Source organism: Arachis ipaensis, chromosome B6, assembly GCF_059453495.1.
Source record: "Arachis ipaensis isolate K30076 ecotype BB chromosome B6, ASM5945349v1, whole genome shotgun sequence".
In the NCBI taxonomy this organism is placed as follows: Eukaryota; Viridiplantae; Streptophyta; class Magnoliopsida; order Fabales; family Fabaceae; genus Arachis; species Arachis ipaensis.
In genome coordinates this window covers 104,352,645-104,369,924 of record NC_142441.1, presented here as the reverse complement: position 1 = coordinate 104,369,924, position 17,280 = coordinate 104,352,645, and the positions used below count along the sequence as shown (strand labels likewise).

Below are 17,280 nucleotides of genomic sequence, written 5' to 3'. Positions count from 1 at the left end.
ATTCTTCACTGTAGTGACTCCAGACTTCTTGGGCACCACTTGTACTGGGCTAACCCATTCACTGTCTGAAATGGGATAGATGATACCTGCCTCCAATAGTCTAGTCACTTCCTTTTTGACAACTTCCAAGATAGTAGGATTCAATCTTCTTTGGGGTTGACGGATAGGTCTTGCTCCCTCTTCTAAAAATATTCTGTGCTCACATACTGATGCCAGGACATTTTGGCCAGTTTCACTGACCTTTTCTTTACTGTTTTTAGGGTAGTTTCATGCATTTCCTTAGGAAATAAGCTAGTTTTGGATAGATATTCACTTACATCTTGATTCAAGCATACATTGTGCACTTTACATGATTTCATGAGGATTTTTCATTAATTTAATGACAAATTGGATGTTGCAATTCCCATGACTTGGACTAGAACTTTGATGCACTTTATTGGTTGATTTCAGGACAAAGGAAGCAAAGAACAACCACATTAGTGGCTACGTTAGTTACACTAATGTTAACACTAACGTGGAATGGGAGTAACTTGCAAAGTTAATGAGAAAAGTAATTGCCAATAACGCTCTCGAAGCCATTGATGAGCAGATATTTTATACGCTTTTCGGGGTTAATTTCATAGAGTTTTTAGTGTGTTTTAGTTAGTTTTTAGTTTATTTTTAGTAGTTTCTAGGAAAAATTCATATTTCTGGACTTTACTATGATTTTGTGTATTTTTTTGTGATTAGCTTAAGTCTCAGCCCCAGCACACACCAAGTGGGCCCTAGAAGTGGATTTCTGGACCATCCATCATAGTTTACTCATTTACTATAAACCTAGTTTACTAGTCTAGTATTTAAACAACTTTTAGAGACTTGTTTTGTTTCTCATGACATTTTAGATCTGAACTTTGTACCTTTTGATGGCATGAGTCTCTAAACTCCATTGTTGGGGGTGAGGAGCTCTGCTGTGTCTCGATGAATTAATGCCAGTATTTCTGTTTTCTATTCAATCACGTTTGTTCCTATCTAAGATGTTCATTTGCGCCTTATTATGATGAATGTGATGATTCGTGACACTTATCACCATTTTCAACCTATGAACGTGTGCCTGACAACCACCTCCGTTCTATATTAGATTGAATGAGTATCTCTTAGATTCCTTAATCGGAATCTCCGTGGTATAAGCTAGAATCCATTGGCAGCATCCTTGAGAATCCGGAAAGTCTAAACCTTGTCTGTGGTATTCCTAGTAGGATTTTGTGATTAGATGACTGTGACGAGCTTCAAACTCGCGAGTGCTGGGCGTAGTGACAGATGCAAAAGGATAGCGAATCCTATTCTGGTATGATCTAGAACCTACAGATGATTAGCTGTGCGGTGACAGCGCACTTGGACCATTTTCACTGAAAGGAAGGATGGTAGCCATTGACAACGGTGATCCTCCAACACACAGCTTGCCATAGGAGGGACGTGCGTGCGTGAAGAAGAAGATAGGGAGAAAGCAGAGATTCAAAAGGCAAAGCATCTCCAAAACTCCAACATATTCTCATTTACTGCATAACAAGTAACCTTTAATTCATGCTCTCTTGTTCATTTGCAAGTCAATTGATAACCACTAATTAATATCCTGACTAAGAGTTGCAAGATAACCATAGCTTGCTTCAAGCCAACAATCTCTGTGGGATCGACCCTTACTCACGTAAGGTATTACTTGGACGACCCAGTGCACTTGCTGGTTAGTGGTACGAGTTGTAAAAAGTGTGATTTACAATTTGTGCACCAAGTTTTTGGCGCCGTTGCCGGGGATTGTTTGAGTTTGAACAACTGACGGTGAATCTTGTTGCTTAGATTAGGAAATTTTTGTCTTTTGTGTCAGAGTCTTTTATTTTCTTTTCAAAAATTTTTCAAAAATAATTTTTCTATTAAATCTCGTGCCAAACTTTAAGTTTGGTGTTTTCTTGTTGGTTTTCCTTTGTTTTTCGAAAATTTTATTTTGGTTTTCTAAAAATTTTAAGTTTGGTGTTCTTTCTTCATGTTCTTGTGTTCTTGTGAGTCTTCAAAGTGTTCTTGAGTTTTTCTTGCGTCTTGATCTTAAAATTTTTAAGTTTGGTGTTCCTTGGTGTTTTCCCTCCAAAATTTTCGAAAACAAGGAGCATTAGATCTAAAAATTTTAAATCTTGGGCTATCTTATTGTTTCTCTCTTTCCTCTTTATATTCAAAAAAATCTTTTCTCTCTATTTTTAAAACAAATTTTCAAAAATTATTTTTAAAATTCAGATTTTTTTCAAAAATTTAAAATCTTTTCCAAATCATATCTTTTTCAAAACTTCCTGACCGCTTTCTCTCCCCTCATTTTTTTCGAAAATCTTCACCTATTTTTATTTATTTTATTTTAATTTATTTTATTTTCGAAATAATTAAATAAATAAATAAATAAATAAATAAAAATAAATTTTTTTTATTGTACATCATCTCTCTTTCTCCATCATGGATCTAAGTGGAAATGAACAGTCCAGGAGGACTCTGGGGTCATATGCTAACCCCTCTACTGCTTCATATGGGAGTAGTATCTGCATACCCTCCATTGGAGTCAGTAGCTTTGAGTTGAATCCTCAGCTCATTATCATGGTGCAGCAAAGTTGCCAGTATTCCGGTCTTCCACAGGAAGAACCTACAGAGTTTTTGGCACAGTTTTTACAAATTGCTGACACAGTACATGATAAGGAAGTAGATCAGGATGTCTACAGATTATTACTGTTTCCATTTGCTGTAAAAGACCAAGCCAAGAGGTGGTTAAATAACCAACCTAAGGCTAGCATAAGGACATGGAAACAGCTGACGGAAAAATTCCTGAATCAATACTTTCCTCCAAAACGGATGACACAGCTAAGGCTGGACATCCAAGGCTTTAAACAAGGAGATAATGAATCTCTTTATGATGCCTGGGAGAGATACAGAGAGATGCTACGAAAATGCCCCTCTGAAATGTTTTCAGAGTGGGTTCAGTTAGACATCTTCTATTATGGGCTTACAGAAAGAGCTCAGATCTCTCTAGATTACTCAGCTGGTGGATCTATCCACATGAGAAAGACAATTGAAGAAGCTCAAGAGCTCATTGATACAGTTGCTAGAAATCAGCATCTGTACCTAAGCAGTGACCCTTCCATGAAAGAAGAGGCTAAAACAGTAACTGCTGAACTCAGTCCTGTAGAGCAAGCTGCTGAATTCAATCAGCAATTGGATTTTCTAACAAAGCAGTTAGCTGAATTCAAGGATAAACTACAAGAGACAAGGATGGCTAATATAAACATGGAAGTACAATTAAAGCAAACAAAGCAGCAGCTGTCAAAACAAATAACAGAAGAATGCCAAGCAGTTCAATTAAGAAGTGGGAAAGCACTAAATATCCCACTTCAAGGCAGCAGAAAACCAAGAAATGAGCAAACCACCCAAAATCCATCTGAGGACAGTAAGACCCCAGGGAAAAATAATTCTGGCGCTAAAACGCCAGAAATTGGGTGGAAGGCTGGCGCTGAACACCCAGACTATGCTCAGAACTGGCGGTCAACGCCAGAAACAAGTAAGGATCTGGCGTTGAACTCCCAAAAGAAGCACAGTTCTGGCGTTCAAACGCCAGGAACAGATGAGGAGCTGGCGTCTAACGTCACTCCAGCTTCTAACTCTGGCACTCAATTGCCAGTGAGGGATCAGACACACACAAGTGCTGATGACAACCCATCTAAAAGGGCTTCTTCAACCACTTCTGTAGGAAATAAACTTACAGCAACTAAGGTTGAGGAATATAAAGCCAAGATACCTTATCCTCAAAAACTCCGCCAAGAGGAGCAGGATAAGCAATTTGCTCGCTTTGCAGACTATCTCAGGACTCTTGAAATAAAGATTCCATTTGCAGAGGCACTTGAGAAAATACCTTCTTATGCCAAGTTCATGAAAGAGATCTTTAGTCATAAGAAGGATTAGAGAGAAACTGAAAGAGTTCTCCTCACTGAAGAATATAGTGCAGTCATTCTGAAAAGCTTTCCTGAAAAGCTTAAAGACCTTGGGAGTTTTCTGATACCATGCACATTAGAAGGTAATTGCACCAAGACAGCTTTATGTGATCTTGGGGCAAGCATCAACCTAATACCTTCATCCACTATCAGAAAGCTTGGTTTAACTGAAGAAGTTAAACCAACCCAGATATGTCTTCAACTTGCTGATGGCTCCATTAAATACCCATCAGGCGTGATTGAAGACATGATTGTCAGAGTTGGGCCATTCTCCTTTCCCACTGACTTTGTAGTGCTAGAAATGGAGGAGCACAAGAGTGCTACTCTCATTCTAGGAAGACCCTTCTTAGCAACTGGACGAACTCTCATTGATGTCCAACATGGGGAAATAACCCTGAGAGTCAATGATGATGAGTTTAAGTTGAATGCTGTCAAAGCCATGCAGCATCCAGACACTTCAAAAGACTGCATGAAAGTTGATCTTATTGACTCTTTGGTGGAAGAGATCAACATGGCTGTGAGTCTCGAATCAGAGTTGGAAGACATCTTTAAAGATGTTCAGCCTGATTTGGAGGATTCAGAGGAAATGAAAGAGCCTCTGAAATTTCCTCTGGAAGAGGAAAAACCCCCTAAACCCGAGCTCAAACCATTACCACCATCCCTAAAATATGCATTTCTGGGAGAAGGTGACACTTTTCCAGTGATCATAAGCTCTGCTTTGAATCCACAGGAAGAGGAAGCACTTATTCAAGTGCTAAGGACACACAAGACAGCTCTTGGGTGGTCCATAGGTGACCTTAAGGGTATAAGCCCAGCTAGATGCATGCACAAAATCTTATTGGAGGATAATGCTAAACCAGTGGTTCAACCACAGAGGCGGCTAATCCAGCCATGAAGGAAGTGGTGCAGAAAGAGGTCACCAAATTACTGGAGGCTGGGATTATTTATCCTATTTCTGATAGCGTCTGGGTGAGCCCTGTTCAAGTTATCCCCAAAAAGGGAGGCATGATAGTGGTTCATAATGAAAAGAATGAACTGGTTCCTACAAGAACAGTGACAGGGTGGCGCATGTGTATTGACTACAGAAGGCTCAATACAGCCACCAGAAAGGATAATTTTCCTTTACCATTCATAGACCAGATGCTAGAAAGATTGGCAGGTCATGATTATTACTGCTTTTTGGATGGCTACTCAGGCTATAACCAGATTGCAGTAGATCTCCAGGATCAAGAGAAAACAGCATTCACATGTCCATCTGGAGTGTTTGCTTATAGAAGGATGCCATTTGGGCTGTGTGATGCGCCCGCAACCTTCCAGAGATGCATGCTCTCTATTTTCTCTGATATGGTGGAAAAATTTCTGGAAGTCTTCATGGATGACTTCTCAGTATATGGAGACTCATTCAGCTCCTGTCTTGATCACCTGAAACTAGTTCTGAAAAGATGCCAAGAGACCAACCTAGTTTTAAACTGGGAAAAATGTCACTTTATGGTGACTGAAGGGATTGTCCTTGGGCATAAAATTTCAAACAAGGGAATAGAGGTGGATCAAGCAAAAATAGAGGTAATTGAAAAATTACCACCACCTGCCAATGTTAAGGCAATTAGAAGCTTTCTGGGGCATGCAGGATTCTATAGGAGGTTTATAAAGGATTTTTCAAAAATCGCAAAACCTCTGAGCAATCTGCTAGCTGCTGACACGCCATTTGTGTTTGATACAGAGTATCTGCAGGCGTTTGAAACGCTAAAAGCCAAGCTGGTCACAGCACCAGTTATTTCTGCACCAGACTGGACATTACCATTTGAGCTAATGTGTGATGCCAGTGATCACGCCATTGGTGCAGTACTGGGGCAGAGGCATGACAAGCTTCTGCATGTCATTTATTATGCCAGTCGCATTTTAAATGATGCCCAGAAAAATTACACAACCACAGAAAAAGAATTACTTGCAGTGGTTTATGCCATTGACAAGTTTAGATCATACTTGGTAAGATCAAAGGTGATTGTGTATACTGACCATGCCGCTCTCAAATATCTACTCACAAAGCAGGATTCAAAACCCAGGCTCATAAGATGGGTGTTGCTTCTGCAAGAGTTTGATATAGAAATAAGAGACAGAAAAGGGACAGAGAACCAAGTGGCTGATCATCTGTCCCGGATAGAGCAAATAGAAGGGACGTCATTCCCCTCTCTTGAAATCTCTGAGACCTTTCCGGATGAACATTTGTTTGCCATTTAGGAAACACCATGGTTTGCAGACATTGCAAACTACAAAGCTGCAAGGTTCATTCCCAAGGAGTACAGCAGGCAACAAAAGAAAAAATTAATTACTGATGCAAAGTACTACTTATGGGATGAACCCTATCTCTTAAAGAGATGTTCATATGGCATAATTCGTAGGTGTGTGCCTAAAAAAGAAGCACAAAGGATCTTATGGCATTGCCATGGGTCACAATATGGAGGTCATTTCGGAGGTGAGCAGACAGCCACCAAAGTCCTCCAATGTGGCTTCTACTAGCCTACACTCTACAGAGATTCCCGAGAGTTTGTACGTAACTGTGACAGTTGCCAGAGAGCTGGTAATTTGCCTCACAGTTACGCCATGCCTCAACAAGGAATCTTGGAGATTGAGTTGTTTGATGTATGGGGTATTGATTTCATGGGGCCTTTCCCACCATCATACTCAAACACTTATATTCTGGTGGCAGTTGACTATGTATCAAAATGGGTTGAGGCCATTGCCACACCCATCAATGATACTAAAACAGTGCTAAAATTCCTCCAGAAACATATATTCAGCAGGTTTGGTGTCCCCAGGGTACTAATCAGTGATGGGGGCACTCACTTCTGCAACAAACAGCTTTACTCTGCCATGGTCCGGTATGGGATTCGCCACAAGGTGGCGACTCCATATCATCCACAGACAAATGGGCAAGCTGAAGTCTCTAACAGAGAACTAAAAAGAATCCTGGAACGGACTGTAAGTACCCGTAGAAAGGATTGGGCACGAAGCTTGGATGATGCTCTGTGGGCTTACAGAACAGCATTCAAGACTCCTATAGGGACCTCTCCATACCAACTTGTGTATGGTAAGGCATGCCACCTGCCCGTGGAACTGGAACATAAAGCCTACTGGGCAACCAGATTCCTAAACATTGATGCCAAATTAGCTGGAGAAAAAAGATTGCTCCAGCTAAATGAGCTAGAGGAATTCAGATTCACTGCTTTCGAAAATGCCAAGCTTTATAAAGAAAAATAAAAAAAGTGGCATGACAGAAAGCTGTCATCTAGAATCTTTGAACCAGGACAAAAGGTTATGTTGTTTATCTCTAGGCTCAGGCTATTCCCCGGGAAACTGAAGTCCCGGTGGAAGGGACCATATGTGATTACAAGTGTATCACCATATGGTTATGTGGAGCTTCAAGATATTGATTCTAACAAGAAGTTCATTGTTAATGGACAGAGAATCAAGCACTATCTTGAAGGCAATGTTGAGCAAGAGTGCTCAAGGCTGAAGCTAGATTAAAAGCTCAGCAAGGTCCAGCTAAAGACAATAAAGAAGCGCTTGCTGGGAGGCAACCCAGCCATGGGGCATCACTTCCTCTAAGTATTTTGCCCTATTCTTGATTTTATTTGTTTATATAAAGTTCACTGATACTAAGGTAAAGAGTCAATTGTATAAGTTCACAGGGTTACAGAAGGATTCTACACACAAAACAGAGAAAAAGAGCTCACTGGCAAGAAAACGCCAATAAGAGTCTGTTTTGGGCGTTCAATGCCCAACAGAAGCATCCACTGGGCATTGAACGCCAGTAAGGATAGCCATCTGGGCGTTAAACGCCAGACAGAAGCATCTTCTGGGCGTTGAACGCCAGAAAGAAGCTCCTTCTGGGCGTTTAATACCAGATTTACAGCGTCCTGGGCGTTCAGAAAAACGCCCAGTGACAAAGGAGTTCCTGGCGTTCAACGCCAGAAAGAAGCAACAGCTGGGCGTTGAACGCCCAGGAGAGGCAGCATTTGGGCGTTGAATGCCCAAAACATGCAGCGTTTGGGCGTTCAAACGCCAGGATGGTGGGGAGGAGGTAAATTCGTTTTTTTTCATATTTTTCATTTTAATCTTAATTTTCATGTTTCAATTCATGATTTCTTGCATAAACATGTTAAGAACCCTGATTTCTAAAATCCCTAATTTCTAAAAAACCTATTTTAAAAAATATCAAATGTATCTTAATCCATAAGCACAAATCCTTTTTTTCAATCCAACTCAACTCTTTTTCAAAATGTTCAAAACAAATCTATCTCTTTTCATTCAAAAATCTTTTCAACTAATCAATATCTTTTTCAGATCTCCATATTATCTTTTTCAAAAATCTAATTTTATCTTTTTCAAATATCTTGCATATCTTTTCAATTTTAAATTATATCTTTTCTTATCATACTTATTTTTTTTAAAAATCATATCTTCTATCTTATCTTTCTCCCTATTTTCGAAAACCCCCTCCCTTTTAAAAACCCATTCGGCCTCCTTCCTCTCATCCACCATCCTACACTAGCTCTCCTTCTATCCCTCTCCTTTCTTTTCTTTTGCTTGAGGACAAGCAAACTGATAAACCCATATTTCATGAGTTCTTTTGTGCTTAATTAGAGTGATTTATTCAACTCTTCACCTACTTATTCACATTAATTGCATAGTTTTACTTTCCCTTCCTTATTATGTCATATAATGAAAAACATGTTTTCTAAGCTTTAAAAATTAATTATTTTAATTACCTTTATTTCCATTCGATGCCGTGATTAGTGTGTTGAGTAGTTTCAGATTTTCTAAAGGCAGAATGACTTAAAGGATGAAAAAGGAAACATACTAGAATGGAAGGAGAAAGCAAAACGGAGCTTTAAAGAAACTGGTGTCCACGCGATCGCATGGATGACGCGATCACGTGCCAAGCACGAATCAGCAGCGACGCGGCCGCATGACTGACGCGACCGCGCGCCTTAAGCAGAATACACATGACGCGGTCGCATGACTGACGCGACCGCGTGGCAAGGTAGAGCTCCGAATGACGCGACCGCGTGATCCACGCGGACGCGTGACAGAGGCCACGCACCAGAAATTACAGAATACGCCCCCAGCGAATTCTGAAGCCCTTTTTGGCCCAGATCCAAGTACAGACAGCATAGACCAGAGGTTATAAAGTGTGGGAATGCTTCCATTCAAAGGGGAGCTCGCATATTTTCACCTTTCAATGATTTAGATTTAGTTGAGAGGGAGATCTTCTCTCTCTCTCTTTTAGGATTTAGGATTTCTTCTTGTTTTAAGAGTAACTCTGGATCCAGGTTTAATGTTCTTTTAGTTTTACTTTTATTTATTTATTCCAACATTTGAATTGATTATTATTATAAATTGATCTAAGAATTATTTCATGTTACAGATTTCTAATTGAATTAATGATAATTTGAGGTATTTCCAGTTTATGATTGTTTTCTTGATTTAAGTTGCCATTGCTTCCCATCTAAGGACACTTTTATTATTTCAGCAATTTGCTTTTTCCCCTTTTGGTTTTGGTTTAGAATTCAGTAACTCAACAGTTATTAAACTCAACATAATTGATAATCGTTATCTTGCTAATTGAACTAAACTTAATTAATCCCAACCTTTTCTTAGGAAATAATTAGGATTCAAAGGTCAATTTAATTAGTCCCTTAACTTTCCTTTGCTCTGGTAAAGGTTGACCAAGTGGAATTAAGATACAACTTTCATTATTGTTGAGAAGGATAACTAAGTTGGACTTCTAATTTCTCTTATCTTGCCAAAAGTTGTTTTACAGTTATTATTTATTTTTACTTGCCATTTAATTCACTTGTCATTTAAATTACTTGCTTCTCACCTTCTAAACCCCGATTACAACCTTTATAGCCAATAATAAGAACATACTTCCTCGCAGTTCCTTGAGAAGACGACCCGAGGTTTGAATACTCAATTAACAATTTTTAAAGGGGTTTGTTACTTGTGACACCCAACACGTTTGTACGAAGGGATTTTTGCCGGTTTAGAAACTATATCTACAATGCAACCGTTTCTGTGAATTTCTTTACTGGTAGAAAACCCGACGTCACAAACCTCTAAGTTTGGTGTTTTTATCCGTGATCACTAAACCATACCCACTAAGATCATGGCTCCTAAAGAAAAACAACCCACTCCAAGAGGCAAGAAAGAGAGTGTTCCAAAACCACTTTGGAATCAAGGGAAGTTCTTAACTAAAGAACATTCAGACCATTTTTACAAAATAATGGCTCTAAGATCAGTGATCCCGGAAGTTAGATTCGATCTGAAAGAAGACGAATATCCGGAGATCCAAGAGCAAATCCGAATCAGGAACTGGGAGATCCTAGCCAATCCTGAAACGAAAGTGGGAAGGAATATGGTCCAGGAGTTCTATGCTAATATGTGGCATACAGACAGGCAAAGACTATCTGGATCTACTATCTATGACTATCGGACCATGGTCAGAGGAAAGATTGTTCATACCCACCCTGACAAGATCAGGGAGATCTTAAAGCTACCTCAGCTGAAAGATGATCCAGACTCCTTCAATAGGAGAATGATGAGAACAGACAAGGGCCTGGATAAGATTCTAGAGGATATATGTATCCCTGGAGCCAGGTGGACCACCAGCACGAAGGGTGTTCCAAATCAACTCAAAAGAGAAGATCTCAAACCAGTCGCCAGAGGATGGCTGGACTTCATTGGGCATTCTCTGCTGCCCACTAGCAACCGTTCTGAAGTCACTATTAGAAGAGCAGTGATGATCCATTGCATCATGATGGGAAAAGAAGTGGAAGTTCGTCAACTGATTTCAACTGAATTCTACAAAATTGCAAACAAAAATTCCAAAGATGCCAGGTTGGCTTATCCAAGCTTGATTTCTATGCTCTGCAAGGACGCTGGAGTAAGGATGGGAATAACTGAGTATATCTCAGTTGAGCGGCCAATCACCAAAGCATCAATGGAAAAACAACAATCACAGGATGACCCCATCAAGAAGAGAACACAAGAAAATCTCCCAGAAATCCCTCAATCTGAATACTGGGAGTATCTTGAAACATATATTACCAAGATGCAAGAAGCTATGGAACAAATACAGAAAGAACAGAAGGAACAAAGTAGCATTCTTTGCTATTTGCTTAAAGAATAGGAGGAGCAAGGGCGTGATTTAAGGGAATTGAAGCGCCAGAAATTATCTCTTGAAGGACCAAGCACCCCGCAGATTAGAGGAACATCCACTTCCCAGAACAAAGGTTGTTAAATTCCAATCTTAGCCTTAACTCTGTGATAACTATTTTTATTTTAGTTTTACCTTAGGAGTCATATAGTAGTAACTAGTATCTATATTTTTGATTTTATCCCCAATTAAGCTATAATTTAATTTTATCATCATCATTGAACATGAATAAAATAGAAGAATTTCTTTAGAATAAGAGGCAATATTTTTTGAGTTTTTAATAAAATAAATTATAATTATTTACATGTGGTGGCAATGCTTTCTGTCTTCTGAATGAATGCTTGAACAGTGCATATGTCTTTTGAATTTGATGTTTAAGACTGTTAAATATGTTGGCTCTTGAAAGAATGATGAATATGAGACATGTTATTGATAATCTAAAAAATCATAAAAATGATTCTTGAAGCAAGAAAAAGTAGTGATTACAAAAGCTTGCAGAAAAAAAAATAGAGAAAGAAAAAGAAAAAGCAAGCAGAAAAAGCCAAAGCTCTTAAAACCAAAAGGCAAGAGCAAAAAGCCAATAGCCCTTAAAACCAAAAAGCAAGGGTAATAAAAAGGACCCCAAGTCTTTGAGCATCAGTGGATAGGAGGGCCTGAAGGAATAAAATCCTGGCCTAAGCGGCTAAACCAAGTTGTCCTTAACCATGTGCTTGTGGCGTGAAGGTGTCAAGTGAAAACTTGAGACTGAGCGGTTAAAGTCAAGGTCCAAAGCAAAAAGAAGAGTGTGCTTAAGAACCCTGGACACCTCTAATAGGGGACTTTAGCAAAGCTGAGTCACAATCTGAAAAGGTTCACCCAATTATGTGTCTGTGGCATTTATGTATCCGGTGGTAATACTGGAAAACAAAGTGCTTAGGGCCACGGCCAAGACTCATAAAGTAGCTGTGTTCAAGAATCAACATACTGAACTAGGAGAATCAATATCACTATCTGAATTCTGAGTTCCTATAGATGCCAATCACTCTGAGCTTCAATGGATAAAGTGAGATGCCAAAACTGTTCAGAAGCAAAAAGCTACTAGTCCCACTCATCTAATTAGAATCTGAGCTTCACTAAAAAAACTCTGAGATATTATTACTTCTTAAATTATTTGTATTCTATTTTATTTATCTAGTTTCTTGAGAACAAGCAACAGTTTAAGTTTGGTGTTGTGATGAGCGGATATTTTATACGCTTTTCGGGGTTAATTTCATAGAGTTTTTAGTGTCTTTTAGTTAGTTTTTAGTTTATTTTTAGTAGTTTCTAGGCAAAATTCATATTTCTGGACTTTACTATGAGTTTGTATGTTTTTCAGTGATTTCAGGTATTTTCTGGCTGAAATTGAGGGAGCTGAGCAAAAATCTGATTCAGGCTGAAAAAGGACTGCTGATGTTGTTGGATTCTGACCTCCCTGCACTCAAAGTGGATTTTCTGGAGCTAAAAACCTCCAAATGGCGCGCTTCCAATTGCGTTGAAAAGTAGACATCCAGGGCTTTCCAGCAATATATAATAATCTATACTTTGATCAAGGATAGATGACGTAAACTAGCGTTCAACGCCAGTTTCATGCTGCTGTCTGGCGTCCAGCGCCAGAAACAAGTTACAAAGTGGAGTTCAACGCCAAAAAAGGATCCAAAGCTGGCGTTGAACGCCCAAAACAGCCCTATGCACATGATTAGCTTAAGTCTCAGCCCCAGCACACACCAAGTGGGCCCCAGAAGTGGATTTCTGCACCATCCATCATAGTTTACTCATTTACTGTAAACCTAGTTTACTAGTCTAGTATTTAAACAACTTTTAGAGACTTGTTTTGTATCTCATGACATTTTAGATATGAAATTTGTACCTTTTGACGGAATGAGTCTCTAAACTCCATTGTTGGGGGTGAGGAGCTCTGCTGTGCCTCGATGAATTAATGCCAGTATTTCTGTTTTCTATTCAATCACGTTTGTTCCTATCTAAGATGTTCATTTGCGCCTTATTATGATGAATGTGACGATCCGTGACACTTATCACCATTCTCAACCTATGAACATGTGCCTGACAACCACCTCCGTTCTATATTAGATTGAATGAGTATCTCTTAGATTCCTTAATCGGAATCTCCGTGGTATAAGCTAGAATCCATTGGCAGCATCCTTGAGAATCCGGAAAGTCTAAACCTTGTCTGTGGTATTCCTAGTAGGATTCTGGGATTGGATGACTGTGACGAGCTTCAAACTCACGAGTGCTGGGCGTAGTGACAGACACAAAAGGATAGCGAATCCTATTCCGGTATGATCGAGAACCTACAGATGATTAGCCGTGCGGTGACAGCGCACTTGGACCATTTTCACTGAAAGGAAGGATGGTAGCCATTGACAACGGTGATCCTCCAACACACAGCTTGCCATAGGAGGGACGTGCGTGCGTGAAGAAGAAGATAGGGAGAAAGCAGAGATTCAAAAGGCAAAGCATCTCCAAAACTCCAACATATTCTCATTTACTGCATAACAAGTAACCTATAATTCATGCTCTCTTGTTCATTTGCAAGTCAATTGATAACCACTAATTAATATCCTGACTAAGAGTTGCAAGATAACCATAGCTTGCTTCAAGCCAACAATCTCCGTGGGATCGACCCTTACTCACGTAAGGTATTACTTGAATGACCCAGTGCACTTGCTGGTTAGTGGTACGAGTTGTAAAAAGTGTGATTTACAATTCATGCACCAGCCATCATTGCCCACGTCAATTGTCATGTTAACTAAGTTAACGTGAACTCTAACGTCGAAGAAAGGAAATGGAGCCAACGTTAGTGACACTTAACATTATCGCTAACATTAGACCAAGCTCATAAGTGGTCACGTTAGTTGCCACGTTAACTTATTTAACGTGGCCTCTAACGTTAAGAAGTAAAGGGGAAGCCAACGTTAGTGACATTCAACTTTATCACTAACGTTGGCCAAGTCACAATAAGCCACGTTAACTCCCACGTTAACCTAGTTAACGTGGAAGCTAACGTGAAGAAACAAGGTGGTCGACAACGTTAGTGACACCAAACATTGTCACTAACGTTGGAAGGAACCCACACAAGCCCCAATAAGCCACGTTAACTCCCACGTTAACTTAGTTAACGTGGAAGTTAACATGAAGAAGGGAGGAGATCGCCAACGTTAGTGACACCCAACATTGTCACTAACGTTGGAATGAGCCCACACAAGCCACTATGAGCCACGTTAACTCCCACGTTAACTTAGTTAACGTGGAAGCTAACGTGGATAAGGGAATGATGAGCCAACGTTAGTGACACTCAACTTTGTCACTAACGTTGGAGATGACTAGCATGGCCACGTTAGAAGCCACGTTAACCTAGTTAACATGGACTCTAATGTGAGAAATAGGGGCACATTGGAATGTTAGTGACAATGGTAAGTGTCACTAACATTCTCGAAGGTTGGCAAGCCTACGTTAAAAGAGCCACGTTAACTAAGTTAACATGGACTCTAACATAGGGAAGGGGGAGACTTCTCAACGTTATTGGGAAAGGCAAGTCCCAATAACGTGTGCAAAGGACAAAGAGGCAACGTTAGTGGCAACGTTTGTGCCACTAACGTTGAAGATAACGTGGCTCTTACTTGGGTGAGGAACGTTAGTGAAAAAGGTGATTGTCACTAACGTTCTCGAACCTATATTTTCACTGAACGTTAACACCACTAACGTCCTGAGCTAAAGTCTCTGCCCACTTCACACTTTCTCTCTGCAAGTAAAGCCAAGCCCAATGAAGAAGAGAACTGCTTCAAACTCAAGATCCAAAGGCCCATACCCAAGACTTGAAGAACCAACTAGAAGAACAGAAGAGTAGTATATATAGGAGTAGCTTTGAATTCAATTGGGAGTTGGAAATTATAGTGAGCCTCTTGGCATAGAACTACTCTCTGTATTTTACTTTCTCTGCACTTCTAGTTTCATCATGTATTCTCCATCTTTGTTTTCATTTTCCAGAGCTATGAACAACTAAACCCCTTTCATTGGGTTAGGGAGCTCTGTTGTAATTTAATGGATCAATACTAGTTTTCATTATTCTTCTTCTATCTTTTCTCTTGATTTTACTTGAAAGCTTTTGATCTTCATCCAATTGGGTAGTTATCCTGGAAAAGAAGCTATTCAAACTTGGATCTCTTCTGAACCTTGAAAGAGGAATGAAGAGATCATGCTAGAAATGCTTTCTCATGCTGGACCAAATTGGGTTTGGATGGATATGTGACTATAATCCTCTCAACACCTGATTTGGGAAATGCATGTGGTATAATCAGTGACCATACTTCATCTCTTCTCATGAGCAATTGACCAAGGAATTGGCTATTGATCAAGATTTGAGAGATTGAATTATAAGGAATTGTGATCGATTACTTAAGATTGCCAAGGAGATCAATGAGTGCATTGATTAAGGAAGAGATGAAAATGAAATTGATCCGGAGAATGCAACATCTCCTGAGCCCAATGAACTCCCCATTTCTGATCTTACCCATTCTCTTTAATTTCTGTCATTTACTTTTATGAGCAATTTCCCCATTCCCATTTAAGATTCTGTAATTTACTTTCTGTCATCTACATTCAGCTCTTTATTTCTAGTATTTACTTTTCTGTTATTTACTTTCCCGCCATTTAATTTTCTGTAATTCTCAACTCAAATTCTGATTCGCTCAACTAGAACATTCCTCTAATTAAAGTTGCTTGATCAATCAATCCCTGTGGGATTTGACCTCACTCTATTGTGAGTTTTTACTTGACGACAAATTTGGTACACTTGCCGAAGGAAATTTGTTATGAGACAAGTTTTCCGTGTATCAAGTTTATGGCGCTGTTGCCGGGGATTGATTGTGCATCAACAATGATTAAATTGGAAGATAACTAGATTGAGCATTTTTGTTTTGTTTGATTTAATTTTCTGTTTGAGTAATTTACTTTTTGTTTTAGTTAATTTCTTCCCTTCCTCTACTTTTTCTTTGTTATTTACAATTCATTTCACTAACCCACTAACTGTTTGATATATTGCATCACTCACATTAACAGTAATTCTGACAGAAATACTTTCTGCATCTATTTTCCTTGCTTGTACTTGTTGGTTGTATAACAGGGAGAAGAAGCGGGGCTTCAACTTCCTTTGATTCTGAACCTGAGAGGACCTTCTTGAGATTAAGAAGGGAAGCAAGAGGAAAAAAGAGTAGTTGGTGCTGAGAAAGAGGAGGAATACTTTGAACCAAACATGGAAGAAAACATGGAAAACCATCATGAAGAAGAGACTCACAACCATGGCGGAGGAGGTCGAGCAAATCATGCTGGGGAGGATAGAAGAGTTTTAGGCTCTTACATCAATCCGAACCTAGGAAATTGTGGAAGTAGCATTCAAAAGCCAACCATCCATGCCAACAATTTTGAACTAAAACCACAGCTCATCACCCTTGTGTAGAACAACTGTTCGTTCGGAGGAAGTGTCCAAGAAGACCCCAATCAACATCTAACCACCTTCCTGAGAATATGTGACACGGTGAAGTCTAATGGTGTTCATCCTGACGCCTATAGACTGCTCTTATTTCCATTCTCACTCAAGGATAAGGCAGCCAAGTGGTTGGAGTCTTTCCCGAAGGAGAGCTTGACAACTTGGGAAGATGTGGTGAACAAATTCTTAGCAAGATTCTACCCCCCTCAACAAATCAATAGGCTGAGAGCTGAGGTCCAAACTTTCAGGCAACAAGATGGTGAGACTCTGTATGAAGCATGGGAGAGGTTTAAGGACCTGACAAGGAGGTGTCCACCTGACATGTTCAACGAATAGGTGCAGCTGCACATTTTCTATGAAGGGCTCTCTTATGAATCAAAGAAGGCAGTAGACCATTCATCCGGAGGATCTTTGAACAAGAAGAAGACCATTGAGGAAGCCATAGATGTCATTGAAACTGTAGCAGAGAATGACTACTTCTATGCTTCCGAAAGAGGGAACACGAGAGGAGTGATGGAGCTAAACAATGTAGATGCTCTGCTGACCCA

General features: G+C 39.7%; 1 non-coding gene across 1 annotated transcript; it reads right to left on the bottom strand.

Annotated features, from left to right (window-relative positions):
- Positions 1 to 16,951: 16,951 nt before the first annotated feature.
- On the bottom strand, positions 16,952 to 17,055 carry LOC148562138 (small nucleolar RNA R71). The gene has a single exon (XR_015886792.1). It is a non-coding gene; the product is annotated as a small nucleolar RNA R71 (small nucleolar RNA).
- Positions 17,056 to 17,280: the final 225 nt, after the last annotated feature.